The sequence below is a fragment of the Rhinoderma darwinii genome, chromosome 1, assembly GCF_050947455.1.
Source record: "Rhinoderma darwinii isolate aRhiDar2 chromosome 1, aRhiDar2.hap1, whole genome shotgun sequence".
NCBI classification, from domain to species: domain Eukaryota; kingdom Metazoa; phylum Chordata; class Amphibia; order Anura; family Rhinodermatidae; genus Rhinoderma; species Rhinoderma darwinii.
In genome coordinates, this window is record NC_134687.1 from 501798702 (window position 1) to 501819565 (window position 20864).

Genomic DNA, 20864 nt, shown 5'->3' on the forward strand with positions numbered 1-20864 from the left:
CCTTCTTGGAGTGAGCACAATTTCGGGCATTGTGACCGGCACCTGTGTTGTGATGTGGCAGCGATTGAAGGCCACTGTGATGCCTCATCCCACGACAGAGCACTTGCTTACGATTTCTGTGGATTTTCTCAACACCACCCAATTTTCAAATTGTATTGGTGCCCTAGACGGCAAGCATATTCGTGTCAAGAAGCCCCCCCCACTCTGGATCCAGATTCTATAATTACAAAAAGTTTTTTTCCATCGTCTTGTTGGCCTTGGCCGACAGCAATTATTGTTTTACCATTGTACACATTGGGTCCTATGGAAGCTCTGCTGATGCCCGCATCTTTCACACATCCAGAATGGGCCATCATCTGATGGGCAATCAACTATCTGTGCCGGAACCGAGCCTCCTGCCTGGCTCGCGAGGACCACCAGTCCCTTATGTAATCGTGGCAGATGAGGGTTTTGGCCTCACAAGCCAAGTAATGCGCCCATTTGCTCGAAGAGGCTTGGATGACCGTCGGCGCATATTCAATTACCGGCTTAGCAGAGCACGCAGATGTGTGGCATGTGCATTTGGCATAATGTCAACCAAATGGCATGTTTTTCTCACCACTATGCAACTGACGCCGCAAAATGTCACCCGTGTCATACAAGCGCGTGTCGTGCTTCATAATTTTTGTCGCATACATGATGGCGGTTGTGATGCAGAATATATTCGCCAAAATGTTTCAACATCAACCATTCCGCACCAAATTCCACTCGGAAGGGCTCATACATCTGGTATTCGAGTACGCGACATATTTGCCCAATATTTTGACAGCCCCGATGGAGCACTGCCATGGCAGGAGGTTGTTCTGTGAAGGGTGTCCTAGTGGAGATTAGTGGCCCAATGTATCATTTGTTCATTTAATTTTGCGTAATTTGGGGTGGGGATTTTTGGATTAGGGACTCGCAAGACATGAAGACCCTTGACGTGGGTTGCGAGCTTATATCTTTGGTGGTTTTGCTGTTTTGTTTTCATGTCCTAAACGAAATAGCATGTGAGGCACATTGGCTTAGCCAATGTTCACAAATACAAAGCCAAAAGGCATTCGCCCGGAATTTCCCACAGCACTGCAATGCAGCAGAGCACAGTATGAGGAATTGAGCAAAACCACAAAAGATACACTAATACCTCAATAATGGCATGCAACTATCTCGGGACGTGGCCATAATGTTCCAACGTTACCTAAAAGGACCTGTTGGGGAACCTGGGTTCCAGCACATAGATGGAGGCAAACACAACAAATTTTCCTGCCAAAAAAAACCACACTTTATTGTGTAATGTTGAAAATGCACTTTAAACATAAACAAGCAGGGAAAAAAATAACAAAAAGGCACCAACATGATGCAAAATTAACCTACTCGTTCTTCTAGGTTTAGCTCACAACAACGAGCACACCATAATCTGCCGACACAGCGCTACAAATCCTGATATCTGTCTGATGGCGAGTGATAGCTTTGCATTTCAGCACCTCTATGCTGTCTCTGTGCCTGCTGAGGATGTTCCTCAACAGCATAGTGGTGCTGATACAGAGTGTTGAACCCTGCTGGGGGGCCCTGGGCAACGGGTTGCTGGGGTCTGGCGTAGGGTGCGAAAGGCCGGTCCCGAACCACCACATGACCAGGTGACTTTATGCTCCCCATTGGCCGCTGGAACTGTGGCCAGGGAAAGGGGTTGGCAGGCTGGGAAGGGAGAGGTGCAGTGGAGGGCACCGATTCCTCCGGCAATCCACGCCAATGCTCTATTACCTGGAAGCACTGGCGTGGATTGTTAGGAGGAGTGGCAGAGTCAATTATGGCAAGGATGGAGCCTTGGACGCGCGCCATCCGGTAGTCAGGTACTCGCCGGAGTAGCGGCGCTATGCTCCGGCCAAACTCGTCACAGGCGTCCTCCTCAGAACAGCGGCGGAGGTACTCCAGGACTCGGGAGTCCACGTTGGCACCTGTTGTGGCAACCTGGCTGGTGGTGTCCGGGGATTGTCGACGTCCCCTGGCAGCTGGGGTTGGCTGCTTGACTGGGTGGCTGCTTGTGGTGCCGTCGCCTCGGGGGTCAAGGGCAGCACGGGATGTTGTTCTGGGGCGGCTGCGACTCCTCATGGCCAGCCTCCTCCTCGGTGTAGAGAAGATTATCACTGCATCTGCCAGAAACAATTTGCGTTACTCCTTTTAACATGGGCACAAGGGACAAACAACCATTTTTGTCTGATTTTTAACTGACCACACACATGTCATAAAGGTACAGTCAGTACTTACGGCCGCATCTCCATAACGTCCTTCAGGAACATTAGTTGTTTCATGTAGATGTATTGGCGCTTTTTGAGCGCGCCGTCCCCACTTCGCCCTCTGCTTCCCAATTCCCTCCGGAATTGATCCCGACAGCTCCTCCACCTGGTTTTAACATCATCAACTGGGCATAGGAACACCAATCAAAAAAACAAGGTCACCAGGTGGCATCACTGAAAACGGCACTTGTCCGAAACGTCGCCATCCCTTAAACACCACTAAACATTATACACCTGCCTAATGATGCTGTGACACACCCGCGACCAAGCACAGTAGGAACATGTGAAACACAAGGATATACACTACAGCATGGGCGATTTCATTAGCATAAATACAGATCTGCACTTACCTATGCTCTTACGGTCTCTTGTGGTGCTTTTAGCCCACTCCTGTCCGAATAGGCTCTGTGCGACCTCATCCCAGCCAACCTCCTTGCCCGTGCGGTCGTGGTAGGCCTCTGCGCTTGTGTTCCACAACTGTGGCCTCTCATGGACCAAGCAGATGAGCTTTTCCACATCGCACACACGTGGCATTCCAGCAGATGTCGTTTGGAACTGTGCGCATGTGCCCAGCAAGTGAAAACCCACTTCCTGGTTTGTGCTTGTTTTGTCTAGTTTGGTCAACTTATTTACATAGGCTTAGCAAGTGTTGCGTGAAAAACGCTGTGCGTACGGAGGTGCTTTCGTGTGCCGTGCGTTGTTTTCACGCACTCATTGACTTCAATGGGTGCGTGATGCGTGGAAAACGCAGAAAGAACGGACATGTCGTGACTTTTTCGCAATGGACCAACGCTGAATAGAAGTGTATGATGTTGACGAATCAGCATCATCCACTTCGCTTCGTTACCACCCAGCTTCTGGCAGTTCAGACACACAGTGTGTCCTCGCTCATCCGACGCGATGAAGTTCCTGTGGGAGGAAGTGAGTGACGTCACAGCGTGATCTTGCGAGGACACGTTGTGTGTCTGTGCACTGCCAGAAGCTGGGCGTTGTGAATAGAAGTGGATGATGCTGATTCGTCAGCATCATACACTTTCATTCACAACGCCCAGCTAGTAAAACAAGTAAAAACGCCCAGATGTAACGAACACAATACACGCCCACTTGGACATAACTTTAAACACGCCCAGTTGTACTTAAGAAAGGCTCATTTGCATAAATATAAAAATGGTCATAACTTGGCCAAAAATGCTCGTTTTTGAAAAAAACAAAACGTTACTGTTATCTACATTGCAGCGCCGATCTGCTGCAATAGGAGATAGGGGTTTGAAAATCTGGTGACAGAGCCTCTTTAAGTTGTCATTTTTACCGCACGGTGAAAACGGAAAAAAACGAAACACAAAAACAATGGAGGAATTGCAGTTATTTCCAATTTTACCCCCCAAAGAATTTTATTGTTGGTTTCCCAGTACATTATATGGTACTTTAAATAGTGTCAATAGAAATTACAACTCTTCCCGCAAACAATAAGCCCTCAGACTGCTCTATTGATGGAAAAATAAAAAAGTTATGGCATTTGGAAGGCGGGGAGTGAAAAACTAAAATGGAAAACCAAAAAAGGATTAGTCCTGCAAAGGTTAATTAATTTTTATTAAAAAAAAAATTATTACCACATGTGGGGTATTGTCATACTCGGGAGAGATTGCGTTACAATTTTTGGGGTGCTATTTCTCTTTTATCTCTTGTGAAAATGAAAAAAATCAACATTTTAGTGGACAAAAATGTTGATATTCATTTTCACAGCCTAATTCCATTAAATTCTGCAAAAAACCTTTGGAGTCAAAATGCAAACTATACCCCTCGAAAAACTCCTTGAGGGGTGTAGTTTCCAAAATGGGGTCACTTTTGGGGTGTTTCCACTGCTTTGGTCCCTCCAGGGCATTGCAAACGCGACATGGCACTGAAAACCAATCCAGCAAAATCTGCGCTCCAAAATCCAAATGGCGCTCCTTCCCTTTTGAGCCCTGCTGTGGGTCCAAACATAATTTTTTTAACACATATGGGGTATTCCCGTAATCGGGAGAAGATGCGTTACAAATCTTGGGGTGCATTTTCTTCTTTATTCCATGTAAATATTACAAATTTCTATGTTTTTTCAGAAAAAAAGTAGATTTTCAGTTTCACAGACTAACTCCAATAAATATAGCAAAATACATGTGGGGTCAAAATGCTAACTATATTCCTAGATAAATTCCTTTAGGGGTGTAGTTTCCAAAATGGGGTAACTTTTGGGGAGTTTCCACTGTTTTGGCACCACAAGACCTCTTCAAACCTAACATGGTGCCTAAAATATAAGCTAAAAAAAAAGCAGGCCCCAAAATCCTGTAGGTGCTCCTTTGCTTCTGAGGCCGGTGTTTCGGTTCATTAGGTCACTAGGGCCACATGTGGGATATTTCTAAAAAGGATAGAATCTGGGCAATAAATATTGAGTTTTGTTTTTCTCTGGTAAAACCTTCTGTGTTACAGAAAAAAATTTATTACAAAGGAATTTCAGCAAAAAAAAAATGAAATTTGTAAATTTCCCCTCTACTTTGCTTTATTTCCTGTGAAACGCCTAAAGGGTTAAGAAACTTTCTGAATGCTGTATTGAATACTTTGAGGGGTGCAGTTTTTAAAATGGGGTGATTTATTGGGGGATTCTAAAACCCCTCAAAACCACTTCCGAACTGAACTGGTACCTGTAAAAATAACCGTTTGAAAATTTCTTGAAAATGTGAGAAATTGCTGCTAAAGTTCTAAGCCTCGTAACGTCCTAGAAAAATAATATATGGGAAATGTTAACTAGTGACTATTTTGTGTGGTATTACTATCTATTTTACAAGCAGATCCATTTACATTTAGAAAAATGCAAATTTTTGCACGTTTTCTCTAAATTTTGGTGTTTTTCACTAATAAATATTGAATTTATCGACCAAATTTTTCCACTGTCATAAAGTACACTATGTCACGAGAAAACAATCTCAGAACCGCATGGATAGGTAAAGGCATTCCCAAGTTATTACCACATAAATTGACACATGTCAGATTTGAAAAAAATCGGCTGTGCCACAAGGCCAAAATAAGGCTGCGTCCTAAAGTGGTTAATTAAAGGAGTTTTATTGATTCCAGGTCTAAATGTGCTAAATGGAAATGTTACCTTTAATATAATAATTTAAGGGGCATAGACTGGGACATACTCATGTCTGGTGAATGCCAATGATCAGCCACCCAATAAAATAACTGAACAAAATACATCTCTCCCAAGCGTTGATTTTAGAATCACAAATGGATGCCCGAGTGAAAGGGTTTAGTGGTGCATAAAAGCCCCAAAAAACTTTTGATTTTTTTAAACTGCAGAATGAACTATCCCTGCTGTTCTTCATGTCGTTTTTCTTCACTATCTTTAAATGTTGTGCTACTGTTTGTTCAAGCAGGCTTATAATAGTAACCATTTTAAAAATATTCCTAGAAGGCAGATAGAAAATATATGATCTGACAAGAAAAATGTAAGAAAAAAAAATAATTTGATTTTAATCTAGAACGTGGCTTAGGATAAATTACATCGAAAACATTGTTTGCAGCTCTCATGCATATTAACAAAAAAAAAAGCCATAATGCAATAATTTAATAATAATACATTTTCAGACATAAAATAATTGGAAGAAATGTATTGGCAGAAATGTTTCAATGTTGGAATGCGGCTGATCCGGAGTTGTAAGCATCCAGCCCTCTGGCAGTCAGGATGACGTGCTGGTTACTGCTGTGTCTGTTTTTCATAGAATTTAGGGTATGTTCACACAGAATGTTTTCGGCCCGTTTTTCAGGCCGTAAACGGTCGAAAAACAGCCGAAAAATCGGAAGCAGAACGCCTCCAAACATCTGCCCATTGAAATCAATGGGAAAAACGGCATTCTGTACCGAAGGGCCGTTTTCTTACACGGCCGTTTCGAGAAACGGCTGCGTAACGGCCTTGAAAAAGAAGTGCAGGACACTTCTTGGGACGTTTCTGGAGCTGTTTTTCATTGACTCTATAGAGAACAGCTCCAAAAACGGCCGTAAAAAACGGAGCGAAAAACGCTGCAAAAAATCGCAAGTGGCTTAAAAAACATCTTAAAATCAGGAGCTGTTTTCCCTTGAAAACAGCTCCGTATTTTCAGACGTTTTTGAGTTTGAGTGTGAACATACCCTTAGAGTCATTATTTCTTGACTGACTGGGTATCTTGCTGCTTGGACGCCAGCAATTCCAAGCATGGGCCAGTTTTCATCCCAGCTGTCTATTTAGAGGTGGCCACATTCACAGTTGCAATGCTTATATGTAATTGCATAAGGCCAGGTTCATACAGCGCAGTTTGCTGCAGTTTTTGTATTCTTTTTTAAAAAGGGATTATCTGAGTTGTTAAAATTGATGGCCTAGCCTCAGGACAGGTCTTTAATATTAGATCGGGGGGATCTGACTGTGGGCACCCCCTCAGATCTTCATTTTTTACATGGTTCTTCTTTCTGTTTGTACTTGCACGCGCTGTTACATATGTAGGTATTGCACTACTGTCCCGTACAAGTGAATGGTACAGTAAACAATGAAGATGCTGCAGCTTTGTATGAGCGCTGCGGCCCCTTGAAACAGCTGATTTGTGGGGTTCCCTACAGTCAGACCCACACCGATCTAATATTGACGGCCTTTCCAATGGATAGGCCATCAATTTTAATAACCCAGATAACCCTTTTAATCCAAAAACTGGTGTGGATCATAAAAGGGAGAATGAGTATAAAGCAGGGGCATAGCTAGGGGGGGGGGGCAGGCGGGACATGTGCCCCAAGCGCAACTAAGAGAATGACTTGCCCTGTCAATCAGCGCCTTTCAACGATGCAAGCGGGGCGATGACGTCATCGCGCCGCTTGCGTCGTTCAACCCCAGTAGACCTGCTCAGAAGAGAGCAGGTCTGCACTGCCACCAGAAGGAATGAGATTAAGGTCAGTTTGTCAAGTTTATTTTTTTTTAATCCTAATAAATATGTGAGTAACATTATCTACAGGGGGGGGGGGCTATATACAGGGGTGGGCTATATGTGGAGCACTATAGGGGGAGCACAATATGAGGCACTATTTACAGGGATGAGCTATATGTGGAGCACTATAGGGGAAGCTATATGTGAGGCACTATATACAGGGATGGGCTATATGTGGAGCATTATAGAGGGAGCTATATGTGAGGCACTATATACAGGGGTGGGTTATATATGGAGCACTATTTATAGGGGGAGATATATGCAGGGCACTATCTACAGGGGTGGGTTATATGTTGGACACTATATACAGGGGTGGGCTATATCTACAGGTGGTGCTATATACAGGGGTGGGCAATATATGGAGCATCGTAGCGGGAACTATATGTGAGGTACTATATACAGGGGTCAGCTATATATGGAGCACTATAGGGGGAGATATATGTAGGACACTATCTACAGGGGTGGGCTATATGTTGGACACTATTTAAAGGAATGGGCTATATGTTTGAGGGGGCTATATGTGGGGCACTATACAGGTGGGGCTACATGTGGGGCACTATCTTCAGATGTACTGTATGATCTGCAGCAAGATGAAGGTGGTATAATTTTTTTTATTTATTTTTTTAGACAGCATCCCCCAGCATATCCTTACAATTGTTTTGGCCATGCTGGGAGCTGCATACCATTTAGTGATAACCTATACGGCAGGGGTTGCACTAAATTGAGCTGTATTTGTGCTGGTGTTGTATTTATGTACTGAGCTTGGTTCTATTACAGTATATATGTATTGAGCTTGGTTCTGGTGCTGTATATATGTGCTGATCTTTGTTCTGGCACTGTATATATGTACTGAGCTTGGTTCTGTCACTGTATATATGTACTGCTCTTGGTTCTGATGCTGTATATATGCACTGAGCTTGGTTCTGGTGCTGTATATGTGTACTGATCTTGGTTCTGGGGCTGTATATATGTATTGAGATTTGTTCTGGTGTTGTATATATGTAAAGAGCTTTGTTCTGGTGCTGTACAGATGTACTGAGCTTTGTTCTGGTGTTGTATATATGTAATGAGCTTTTTTCTGGTTCTGTATATATGTAATGAGCTTGGTTCTGGTGTTGTATATAGATTTAGATTGCTTATAAAATGTACAAAATGTACAAATGGCTTTATGCTTGAGTTACTTAAAAAAAAAAATGGAAAAAAAATGACACCTCATTGATTGGTACGGAAAACAAACACGGCGAGGGGGAAGGAGATGTCGGGAAAGAGGTTGGGGGTGCCAAACTGAATCTTTGCCTCTGGTGCTGGAGAACCTAGCTAAGCCCCTGTATAAAGGAATACTATATTTATTCTCTTTTATGGACCCAGCCCCACTTAGCAAAAAACAAAACCTTAAAACGGCACTTTGTGAATTCTTTACCTTGTCACGTGCCCCCATACTAATATCTCTAAGCAAGATATTTTCCATCTACAAGCAAGTAACACGCCCCAGATATCTATATAATTCTGGGCATATGTGTTTATACTCTTTGTGATTTACGGTTCATGACCTGTTATAACCTGGTTTTTCCATGAGTGATTTATCCTTAAGCCTGACCGGAGTCTAGGGCTTGGGTCCAGCACATGGTTGGGCATTTTTAAATGTTCTTAATTCTCTGTGTCTTTCTTGTACTATGTAATGTTGTCATATAGTGATTCCATTCATTTTAGAGGTGCAGTCTGGTGTACTGGTTTTATTGCTATGTAATTTTGCTTATTTCTGTGGTAAAAGCAGCGCAACGTTCTTGCACTTGAAAACTTTGCCCATTTTTCTAAGCTTCTATCCCAGTAACAGTTTCAAGATAAATACAACCCTCCTCCTGCAGAACACTACTGCAATTTCCAAATGTTTCTGTTTTTGTTTTCTCTTAGGCTGAGTCCACACGTTGCGGATTTGTCGCAGATTTTGTAGCGGTTTTGACGCAGATCTCACACTTTTGCATTGCAAAGTGTAAAATCTGCACTGAATATCTGCGTCAAATCCGCGACGTCTGGACTCAGCCTTATTTGACATGGTGAGGAGATTGTCCATTGCTCATGGAGTTTCTATTGCTTCACAACCACATTTGGTGGTCATGCCATTTGTCTCAAAATTATGGTGGCAAATCTGTGACCTTATCAGGGCAAAAATTGATAAACTTACTAAGCGACAAACCTAATATTTTCTAAAACTAATTGCATAAACTCACTAAATATATTCGTATGGTGAGCAGGATACAAATAGTTGCAAGCAAGAAGACCTGGGCTCTTTCACATGGCTGTGAAAGATAGAGCTGACAGAATGATGGTTTATGAGAACATTTTGGACTTACAGACGGATACAAAAAACTCTGTCTGAACAGGGCCTTAGACCACTGTGATAAAACAGTGGCACGTTATATGTGGAGATCTACAGAGCGCCCACTGTACATTTCCACCACCCAACTGCAGTCCCGGTGACAAGGATTTGCGGGTAGCTCTTGGAGCCCTGTACGCCTGTGTCTGCTGTACTAACTGCTTAAATTAAAAGGTTACTCCCATATAACAAAATAATGGCACATCATTAGGATATGCTGTCACTTTAGGATCGGTGGGGGTCTGACCTCTGGGACCCTCACCAATTCTTAGACTGAATCAGACTGGCTGTGCAGTGAACTGCAGTCGGTCCCATTCACTTGAATAGGGCCCTCTTAGGGGGGATTCACACGAGCGTGTATTCGGTCCGTGCGGGCCGCGTGGTTTTCACGCGGCACGCATGGACCAATACAAGTCTATGGGGCAGTACAGACAGTCCGTGCTTTTTGCGCAGCGTTTGTCTGCTGCGCAAAAAGCGCGACAGGTTCAATAACTCTGCGTATTTCGCGCATCACGCACCCATTGAAGTCAATGGGTGCGTGAAAATCACGCGCACCACACGGAAGCACTTCCGTGGGACGAGCGTGATTCGCGCAACAGCAGTGAAAAGGATGAATGAAAACCGAAAAGCACCACGTGCTTTTCTGTTTCCGAACATCCAAACGGAGTGTCTTTGCGATGAGCGAAGCCGGACAAGCGTACCGAACTTCACCGGGTTCGGCCAAACTCGTTTTGGCCGATCCCGGCAAAAAAATTATCGGTACGCGACGTCAGGAGATAGTCACTGTCCATGGTGCTGAAAGAGTTAAACTGTTTCAGCACCATGGACAGTGACGTGCGATCCCAAAATACATTAACCTGTAAAAAAAAAACGAAGTTCTAACTTACCGATTACTCCTGTCTCCTTCCTGCAGTCCGACCTCCCGGGATGACACTTCAGTTCAAGTGACAGCTCCAGCCAATCACAGGCCAAGCACAGGCTGCAGCCAATCACAGGCTGCAGCGGTCACTTGGACTGCTGCGTCATCCAGGGAGGTGGGGCCCGATGTCAAGAGAGGCGCGTCACCAAGGACGCGTCACCAAGGACGCGTCACCAAGGCAACGGCCGGGAAGTTCTCGGTAAGTAGGAACTTTATCTTTTTTTTTTACAGGTTTTTCGCTGTTGTGTTCGGCATTCACTGTCGAGGGTGCTGAAAGATTTAGCTCTTTCAGCACCTTGGACAGTGACGGGCGTTGACAAGCCTCATCTCTATGATGCCGGCTGCGCGAAAATCACGCAGCCGCGCATCAGACACGCATGACACACGCAGCTGTCAAATGGTTTTTGCGCTCGCAAAACGCTGCGTTGTATGCGCGCGCAAAAACGCAACGTTCGTGTGAATCTCCCCTTAATGTATGTTCACATGTAGCGTAAATTGCGGATTTTACGCAACGGATTTTGTTGCAGAAAATTTGCAGCATGATACAGTAGCAGCAAAGTGGATGAGATTTGAACAAATATAGTCCACACTCAGAAATTGACCTGCAATGTGTTTTTTAATCCGCAGCATGTCAATTGTAAACGCTGCTTATTCGTTGCGGGTTTTCCCCATTTAATTAATTTGGGAGGTAAAACCCGCAACAAATAGCAGTTATTGCGTTTTTTACGGTCTTTTTTTACGGCAGAAAAGCATCAATTCCTCCATATATTTTTTTAGACTTACCCAGAATTCTGTGTTTCTTCGGCCAGGCCGGCCTCCTGGGATGACATTTCATCCCATGTGACCGCTGCAGCCTGTGTCAGAGGTTTTGATCAGTGCTGGTCCAAGCACTGAGACCCCCACCGATCACTAAAACAAAAGCAGCAGAAGTGCTTGGGTGAGCGTTGTGCAGCTTTGTTTTTGATCAGCTTTCCTCAGAAAGACGATTAGAAATGAAGCGGTATTGCTCTCACCCGAGCGCTTCTGCCGATTAATTTTAGCGATCGGTAAGGGTCTCAGTGCTTGGAAACCCCACCAATCAAAACATCTGACATGTCACTATGACATGTCAAAAGTTTTTTAAAAGTTTAGTTACCCTTTAACTGTTCATATTATAAGTAAATTCTTAATTTACATCTGTGACCAAAACCAGGCCCTAATTCATGTAATAGAGTGAAATAGCAGCAGTCAGTTTTGCTTACCACTGTTAGGCCGGATTCACATGAGCGTGTTCGGTCCGTGATATACGGACCATATGTCGGCACACTGCAAGAAGCCGGGCTCCTAGCGTCATAGTTAGATATGACACTAGGAGTCCCTGCCTCGCTGAGGCAAAACTGTCCCATACTGTAATCATGTTTTCAGTACGGGACAGTTTTCCGCAGTGAGGCAGGGACTCCTAGCGTCATAGATAACTGCAGTGTGTTCGGTCTGGCAAATACTGCCGACAAACGGTCCGTATATTATGGACCGAACATGCTCGTGTGAATCCGGCCTTAGACTATATACATCTTAGTGGTCTGCATTTAGCTCTGCAAGTACGTATATAAACGTCATGCAGAGTTAGGGTATGTTCACATGCCCTATTTACGGACATAATTCAGGCGTTTTACGCCTCGAATTACACCTGAAAAATGGCTCCAAACCGCTTTTTTTTACGCGCCGCTGTCAGAAGATGGCGTGTAAAAAGACGCCCGCCTCAAAGAAGTGCATGTCACTTCTTGGGACGTAATTGGAGCCGTTTTTCATTGACTCCAATGAAAACCAGCTCCAATTACGTCCGTAAAAAACGCATTGAAACACGCGTGCACTTGTCAAAACGTCTGAAATTCAGGAGCTGTTTTCGCCTGAAAACAGCTCCGTAATTTCAGACGTAATTGGCGTTGCCGTGTCAACATACCCTTAGGGTGTGTTCACATGCCCTATTTACGGACGTAATTCAGGCGTTTTACGCTGTTCTTACCTTCTCAATTTTTATACACCCATCTCTCAGTGAGCACTGTATATACAATACAGAAAGCGGCAGTGCCTCCTGTGTTAATCCCAGCTATCAGGTCAACATACAGTATACATATACATCAAAATACATTTAAAAAATAAAAGTTGTGAGTATTGAGAGCATGGGCTACCAAGCCATGTTTTTGTTTTTCTTTGTTATTTGTTTGATTGTTGTTCTGGGTTTTTTCTAGACCCAAAAGTGCAGCGTGCTACCTCTTTGGGTAAAGCAAAACAACAGGATCAGAAAAACTGATTGAACAAACTGCAAACTGACATAATCTATGCGCATAGATACTGATACTATATGATATATATTGATAGGCTCATGTCATGCTGGTCAACTTTTTAACTCTCAGAAATAGGAATGGAAGAGGTAAGCTAAAAAAAAAGTGTGGGAAGAGGGTAGAGCACAAAGCTAACTTTGCACTATTTCTGGAATTTTGCACTAGAGTTACAGTCATATTATGTACTGACATTCCTGTTTAAATTTAGATTTAAAGGATATGGACCTGATTTGTACATATGCTATACTAAATTCCAGGCTGCAATCTACATTCCTTCTTTTATTTTCAGATCCCCTGGTATGCAATTTACAACCTGCTTCTAATACCAGACTTTTCTCATGTGGTTGTGTCCTTCCCAGTAATAAAAGCTGGCTGAGAGGTATGTGTGTCCAGAATGCTTCTGCCTTCACTAGCTCTCATGTATCAGCACAGCTTTACTCTTGTACTGCTTTTCCCTTCTGCAAACACTGATACACTCTGCCTATGATCTCCTCTTAAAGGGAAGGTGTCATGATTTTTTTTTTTTATCATATTGCTTTTAATATGATATTAACATAAATGTTATTTAATTGTGTTCTCATGTTCTACTTTTTACTTTGTTCTTACTTTGACTTCTCTATGGGGGCTGCCATTTTTTTCATCTCTGTATGTGTCGATTTACGACACATACAGGGATGAAATACGGCACATAGAGAATGCGAACGGGAGCTGTTCCATTCTCTGAAGCGTACGCCGTCTGTGTGGGAACGTCACATGCGCCGATCCCACACAGACCAAAACGAAGCTCGTTCGCAGAGCGAAATCTGGTGCCATTTTCATGTGAACCGGAAGCCGCTGCCGGACAGTAAGATGTCGACTTCCGGCCGTGGCTTACAGCCATATGTTCAAGGAAGCAAAGGCACAAGGAATAGGAGCGGAGGCGGCGGCGGCAGGAGGTAATTTATGCTCGTGTATGTGATGTGTGTATTATGTTTATGTATGTTCGTGTTATACTGTCTGCTCAACACTGTATCTAATCCTCCTACACTGTGCAGACGCTCAGAAAATGGCGGCAGACAGTATAGGATGGTTGAAGATTCAAACCCATCCTTCTCCTGGCACTAGCCAGAAGAAGGGAGGGGGGATTGTGTGAAGACACTAGAGAGTGTGTGTCCACCCCAAATTTGCAACATAAATCAATGAGGTTGCTTTACCACAACCTCATTGCACATGCTGCAATTTTGGGTACTGCTCCCTCTAGTGGCCAGCACATGGAAATGTTATAAATTAGAATCTAATTTATAATATTTCCTGACATGTGAAAAAATTTAAAAAATTAAAACAATGTGTAATCACTTAATTAATAATTGTTTAACTAAAAAAAAAAAATTTCTAGCGACACATTCCCTATAAAGAGAATCTTTCACCTGCCCACACTTGTGCAGCTGAGTGCAGCATGTAATAGGCAGGGCTTCACAAACACTGTCTCAGCTACAGACAGTGTCAGGGCGGCTTGCGATGTGTGTGTTCTCGGCTCCCATCTGTACCCTTACCAAGAAAGGTGTTAGCGCCAAGGTGTGGACTCCAGAAGCAGAATCTGCATTTAATAGCCTCAAGAGAGCCTTCACTTCAGCCTCGATCCTCCATCATCCTGACGTGTCTCGGCAGTTCTCATTGGAGGTGGACACTTCTTCTGTTGGTGCAGGTGCACTTCTGTTCCAGAGGAGCTCCAAAGCAAATGCAGTAGTATGTGGCTATTACTCAAGACTTTTTCCTCTGCAGAGCGCAAATACTCTATTGGGGATTGGGAGCTACTGGCCATCAAATTGGCTCTAGAGGAGTGGAGACATCTGCTAGAGGGCGCAGTACACCCCATACTGATATACACCGACCACAAGAACCTCACCTATCTCCAGTCGGCTCAACGACTAAACCCCCGTCAAGCCAGGTGGGCGCTGTTCTTCACCCGTTTCCAATTTGTGCTCCACTACCGTCCCGCTGACAAGAATGTGAGGACCGTAGCCCTATCCAGGTAGTTTAAGATGGATGACACAGTGGAGTCCTTTCAAAGTATCATAGACCCGTCCTGCATTGTCACTGCTAACTCCTCTTCCTGCACGGTGTGTGTTTCTAACAGGGTTGCTCACTCCAAGCCTGCCGAACTGCTCCAACCTCTGCCTGTACCCAATGCCCCCTGGCAGCAGGTTGCGATGGACTTTGTCACAGACCTTCCTCCCTCAGCAGGGAGTGGTGGTGGTGAACCGGTTCTTGAAGATGGCACATTTTATCTCGCAAACCGGTCTTCCTTCTGCTCCTCAACTGGCAAATCTCTTTATCCAGCACATCTTCCCTTCACATCGTGTCTGATCGAGGGGTTCAGTTCACCTCAAGATTCTGGAAAGCTCTCTGTAAGCTCCTGGATGTGAGATTGGACTTTTCCTCAGCTTATCACCCCCAGTCCAATGGTCAAGTAGAGAGGATTAACCAGTTCATGGAGAATTATCTCTGCCACTTCATCTCCATTCAGCATGATGACTGGGTACAGCTTCTTCCATGGGCCGAGTTCTCTTACAACAACCACACAAGTGAGTCCACTGCTTCCACACCATTCTACATTTTGTATAGTCAACATCCTAGAATTCCCCTTCCTGTGTCGGCTACATCTCAGGTACCTGCTGCTGACTCTGCATTTGGGGACTTTCTGCAAATCTGGCAACAGACCCGGTCCTCTATTTTGCTAGCAGTCGATCGCATGAAGTGAAAAGCGTATATAAAAAGAAGAGAGCAGCCTCAGTATCTTCCAGGTACCTAAATCTGGCTGTCCTCGTGGAATATTCCTTTAAAGGTGCCTTCGTACAAGTTTGCTCCCAGGTTCCTCAGACCCTTTGAAATACTACAACAGATAAACCCTGTCTCCTATAAGCTTCGGCTGCCTCCTACCCTTAGAATCCCCAACTCCTTTCATGTGTCCCTCCTGTAACCAGTGGTCCTGAACCACTACCGTAAGACTCCCAGTCCCGCAGTTGATCCCAGCGGATCATCTGATGTGTTTGAGGTGGAGATCCTGGACTGCAAAAGGGTAGGAGGGAGGACTTTATATTTGGTGGAATGGAGAGGGTTTGGTCATGGGGAGAGATCCTGGAAGCCAGAAGAGAACCTCAATGCCCCTACCCTCATTAAGAAGTTCCTCTTTCTCTCTGGTCCCAAGAGGAAGGGCGTAAGAGGGGGGATACTGTAAAATCCATGGTTGCGGACCATCGGGATTACTCACCCCTCGATGTCCGCAACCATGGTCTGGTGAGTGCTGGCCCGCATCTCCTCAGGAGACGCCAGCGCTCACTTCCGCTTCACTCTGCTGTGTCCCGTAGGGTGCGCGCACACGCTCCCGCCCGGCCTTTAAGGGTCGGTGCGCGCACTTGCAAAACATTAGCAATTAGCCCATGATCACCCTGGATTATAAGAAGGGCCCTGCCCCTTTGCTTATTGCCTGAGCGTTGTTAGTATTCCCATGTTAGGCCCCATGCACGCAAACATATTTTTGCGGCCACAATTCACCCGCAAATCTATGGGTGAATTGCGGCCCCACTCATTTGGCTTCCATGGTCCGCGCATGGCCCAGGAGCCTGGACCACAAAAAGAACGGACATGTCTTATTACAGGCTCATAGTAATGAATGCATGCGGCCATGTGCACGGCCCGCTATTTGCGGGTGGCCCGCAGATGACACTCCGCGGCCGTCCGACCCGAAAATCACGGCAGTGCACATGGCTATGGTTGTGTGCATGAGGCCTAAGTCTTGCAAATGGTCCTTTAGTGTCATTCTGTTCCCGTTGTTACCCGTTTCCTGCAACCTGTTGCCGTGGTGCGGGGTGTGGACCCACTGGGCCGTACCGCATAGCGGGATTGCAGCTGGCCAACTAGGTACAATACAATGTCTATAGTCCAGAAAGGGTACCTGAGGCAATGTAGACAGTAGCAGTGACACAATTTAACTTTCACTGTAGATGGCACAGCAGATGCAGTGGAAGACATTACTTGACTTTCACTGTAGATGGCACAGTAGATGCAGTGGAAGACACTACTTGACTTTCACTGTAGATGGCACAGAGGCACGGTAGCACGGGATACAGGGTACAGGCAGCAGGAACGGGTAACACTGGGAACTGGAAAACACTAGGAGACAATTTGCAAGACAAACTTTAGGTATACAAAAACGCTCAGGGGAGGATCAAGTGGGCAGAGCCCTTTTTATAGTCCAGCAGCATTCTGGGCTAATTGCTGATTATTAACAACTGGACGCGTACTGGCCCTTTAAGGCCGTGCACTCACGGGCGCACACGCCCTGCGGGAAACAGTCTTAGAACCCGGAAGTGAGTGCCGGCATCTCCCTAGAGGGAGATGCCACCGAGAACACAGATGTCCATGGCCGCGGCTGTCAGGGGGTAAGTCTGAACGACGGTCCGCGGCCACAGACCTTAAGCCTGTATCTCAAGTTGTGTCCTATTAGTGTTTGAAGTCGTGTCCTACTGCTCCTGCTGTCATCCGCCATGTCTGGCGCAACCTGCTGCAACTGCTGTCATCCGCCACATCTGGCGCAACCTGCTGCACCCGCTGTCATCCTCCATGTCTGGTGCAACCTGCTGTACCCACCTCTATCTGTGCTAAGCCTCTGCCACTGTCTCGACTATTCAGGTACCCTAGTGCGGAACTTTGTATTTATTGGGTGCTCTGTTGTTTGGCCAGCTGCCTCCCCGCTATGGCGGTGCGGCCCAGTGGGTCCACTTACCCACAGACCGTGGCAGGGGGCATTAAGAGGGGGCCAGTTGTTTAGTGTATACAAGGTCATTAAGAGTAGTCATGATAATATTTAAAGAGGTTTTCCAGCTTCCGACAACTGATGATCTATCCACCGGATAGGTAATTAGTACATGATCTGTGGGGGTCCGACACACAAATCCCGCACAGATCAGCTGGTCCGGTGCCTCTGTGCACCGGACGTACAAGCCGGAAGTAGTTAGCTCCGGCCACAGAATAGCGGCCAAGCAGCAGTACTGCAGCTCTGCTTTTATTCAAGTGAATAGGAGCGGACCCGCAGTTCTGCAGCATGGCCGCGATGCTATGTACGGAGCCAACTGCTTCTGGGCTCCGTACATAGCATTATGAGCCACAACATCCGGTGCCAGCAAGCCTCCGGGTGTCGGACCCGCACCGATGACATACTGATGACCCATCCGGTAGATAGGTAATCAGTTGTCAGAAGGTGGATAACCCCTTTAATGCTTTTCTTTCCCTATTGCACTGCTTGTGAAAGCAGACAGACCTATTGGTGAGGCATTTAACAATATACTGTGACTGGTATCATTTTCTGATGGATAATTCTTTTAGCATTAATCCTGTTTTGGATTAGGAATAACAATGTCTGATAATTTACTGTTTTCAGGGTCTGTGATGTTAGGGAGCTGTATAATCAGCAGGACAGTATGTGGAAGCATCAGGAAAGGTGGAAGAAGTCGAGAGGAGTTAAAATCTCAATAGACAAGACCTGTGTGGAAATGTATTTGATTTTACAAATTTTGTAGTAGACTTGCAGGGTTCCAGCTGCTATAGATTTTTACTGTACAATTATTTGATTTTAAAATATTTAAAAAGTTAATATTCTAATAGATCTTCAAAGACACTGGATATACAACATCATCCTTATGTGGACACTTGCATTGCACATCTGGTTCTATTAGCTCAGTTTTGGGAATAGTTCTGTGCATACGCATATGATGTTACATAATACGAGCAGTCATATGTTATATATTACTGTGACTTTCTCTAGCAGGACAAAACATGAAATTAGTCTACATAACATGAAGTTGTCTTATTTTGCCATTAAAAATTATTGTTTTTCTAAATTTAATTAACTCAAGAAGTATTGAACAGACGAAATACAAAACGAAAAAGGAAACAATAACTTTTAAATAACATATATACAAGTAAATCCTGTGCCTGAATGGGACTTAACAGGAGTACGCCATGAGGTTTTAGGCTAAAAAAAAATGGCTGGCACTGCTAGTTAGGATAGGGTAAAGGAATAGGAACATACAGGTATGGAAGATCTTATGACTTGCATCAGGTTCAAAAATAACTTTTATTCCACTACCCGCCATATGCAAATTAGGTTTTGGTGTCCCCTGAACCAGGAAGTGTCCGGTATCTAGAGTTCCAACCACTCCCCTCTGCAGTTGATTGATGGCTCTGTTTGTCTTCATTGTCATACAAGCAGAGCTGTCAATCAACTGCAGAGAGGAGTGCATGGAGCTCTCGGTAACGGATATATGCTGGTTTGGCAGACACGAAAACTTAATTTGCATAGGAAGGGTGGTGGAAAAAATGTTATTTTTACCCTGATGCAAGCCCTAAAATTTTCCACACTGGTATGTTCTTCTTCCTTTACCCTATTGCTAACTAGCGATGTCAGACATTTATTATCCTGAAATCTAATGACAGACTCACTTTAAGGGCATCTGGTAAGGGAAAAGTTACATATGCGTACACTGAGCAGTGTGAATTTATTTGTACACTGTACGTATTTATATATTAATTAGGTAGTCACAGTGCTGGGAGTGTAAGAAGAGGACATTCAGGGAGGGACAAGGGAGGCTGCAGAGGGTGCTAGCTGTTGTCAGGAGCGCACCCCAATGTTCTGATTTAAGATGTGGCCTACTTGATGGGTGGAGTCTATGGCATCAGACAGTATGAGCCTACGGGCTTCTGAGCTTTAAATTCGATAATATAAATTTGGTAATTATAAATAACAAACCGGCAAGGTGGTTCAGAAAAAAAAATAAGCAATGGTTCTTACAATTAAATAAAGCACAGAAGGATCGAACTATGTTAAATAGTAAAATATCTTACGTGTTTAAAAGAGTAATGTCCCTGAAAAGAGCCTGAGACAATGAATTAGAGAAGAAAGGGTGTAAAGCAGAATGGTGGCTGAGTGGTTAGCAATGTGTAACAGCTGTCAGGTATGTGGACCCACGGGGCCACTCCGCCGTAATGGAGCAGCTGCTGATCAACAGAGTCTATGGGAGTCAGTGATGCTAAAGTACCTGGATAGTCAGAGGTGGGTATATGCCGGACAATCAGGGGAAGTAGGCTTGTGCAGGACAATGGAACTTGGCCAGTACACCAGACAGGAGTAATGCAGTAGTCTCAGACACTGGACTTGGTTAGGTCACTAGACAGGAGTAGTGCAGTCGTCACGGACATTGGACTTGGTTAGGACACCGGACAGGAGTAGTTCAGTCATCACGGAGACTGGACTTGGCTAGGACACCAGACAGAAGTAGTGCAGTCGATTAGGGGCTAGAACCGGACACAGATACTGGATACCGGATATGGGATTCAGGATACGGGATACAGGATACAGCTAAGGAATAATTTGCAAGACAAACATAGGGAAGACACAACATTGCTCAGGCAAGAAATGAGTGGGCAGAGTATCTTTTAAAGTTCCAGGTGTGCTAGAATAGGTTGGGGAAGGATTCCCTGCTGCGTGCGCTGTCTCTTTAAGTGTGGGGGCAGGCACGCACACACTGCAGGCATCAGCCTAGGAGGAGAGCAGTGCAAACCTGCGTCTCTGAGTGAGGAGATGCCGGCAAGTCTTCAGAGGTCAGTGGTCATGGCTGCCGGTAAGTAGAAGATGCCAGCGGTCAGCGACCGTGGCCACTACCGTACCACCCTTATGCCCCCTCTTCTTAGGTCAAGAGCATAATAGGAGTTTCCTGATGAGAGCTGGAGAATCCGCATTTTCTTTAGGCTCCCAAGACCTCTCCTCAGGACCAAAATCCTTCCAATCCACAAGGTAAAAGGTTTTCCCTCCTACGTTCTTGTAGTCCAGGATCTCCTTGACATCAGAAGAACCGCAGGGAGCAACTGCAGAGACAGTGGATTTGCTGTATTGGTTCAGGACCACAGGCTTTAGGA

At 44.9% G+C, this 20864-nt stretch overlaps 1 protein-coding gene across 2 annotated transcripts in view; it reads left to right on the forward strand.

Moving 5' to 3' along the window:
* The window catches only part of SPMIP10 (sperm microtubule inner protein 10), a 56410-nt gene that overhangs the window by 13738 nt on the left and 21808 nt on the right, over positions 1-20864 (forward strand). For both annotated transcript variants that reach the window (XM_075854795.1, XM_075854796.1), the window contains exon 3: positions 13201-13290. The gene's annotated coding sequence lies outside the window, so the exon portion shown is untranslated. The remainder of the gene's footprint in view (positions 1-13200; positions 13291-20864) is intronic.